This window comes from Bison bison, unplaced genomic scaffold, assembly GCF_000754665.1.
Source record: "Bison bison bison isolate TAMUID 2011002044 unplaced genomic scaffold, Bison_UMD1.0 scf7180017864043, whole genome shotgun sequence".
Taxonomy (NCBI): Eukaryota; Metazoa; Chordata; class Mammalia; order Artiodactyla; family Bovidae; genus Bison; species Bison bison.
Genome location: NW_011494615.1, coordinates 8,978,865 through 8,979,636, shown reverse-complemented (window position 1 = coordinate 8,979,636; position 772 = coordinate 8,978,865). Strand labels below are relative to the sequence as shown.

At 33.3% G+C, this 772-nt stretch overlaps 1 protein-coding gene across 1 annotated transcript in view; it reads left to right on the top strand.

The window, feature by feature from the left end:
- STT3B (STT3B, subunit of the oligosaccharyltransferase complex (catalytic)) overlaps positions 1-377 on the top strand; it is a 46,802-nt gene extending 46,425 nt beyond the window's left edge. Inside the window, exon 16 of the mRNA XM_010835558.1 lies at positions 3-377. The gene's annotated coding sequence lies outside the window, so the exon portion shown is untranslated. The remainder of the gene's footprint in view (positions 1-2) is intronic.
- Positions 378-772: the final 395 nt, after the last annotated feature.

Here is a 772-nt window from a genome sequence, read left to right as displayed (position 1 = left end):
AGGATATCTTTCCTTTTTTTTTTTTTTTTGATATAAACAAGCATAACTTACACCACTGTTTTTGGTGGAAAAGTGCAGAATAGTATGTACCTTTTATGAAGAAAAGTGTAATTTACAATATACAGTGAGAATGTTACTGCCAATTTTCTTTTTCCAAAGTGTAGAATATTCTTTGATTTATAGAATTCATTTTTGACCCAGATGATGGTTCTTTTACAGACAAATAAAATGGTCCAACATTTTCACAAATGAAGTGTAACTGAATCTGGATTTCTGATACCTTGTCATTTGGGGGATTTTATCTTACTTTGTTGCTTTAAAATTCAATGCAGAAAAGTTGTTGACTGTAGGGAAAATAAAGTTAATTCAAATTTTGTGTTAAGTGTTGTCTTTTTACAAGTCTTTTCTTTACAGAGTCTTGAGCACACGCTTCCTTCTTGTTCGCATTGACAAAGGTTTGAGAGAACCCATGTGGAGAATCAAAAACAATAAAAACAAAGGCAGTTACTATAATTTCACTTTTATATATCTCTAATTTCACTTTTCTGCTACATTAAGACCTCAAGTGTCATTACAATATAGCTTTTACTGATGCAGTTCATGGAACCAAAATGAGGTTCCCCCAAACTAATTCAACTGAGACCTACTATTTTGTTATGCCTTCCTCCCCGCCCACCCCGCCCACAGTGAAAATTTCATTTTGACTTTCTATAGGTAAGTGAGGGGAAGACACCTAACCAAAAAGGAATTTTTATCTCCATGTAAATGAGGG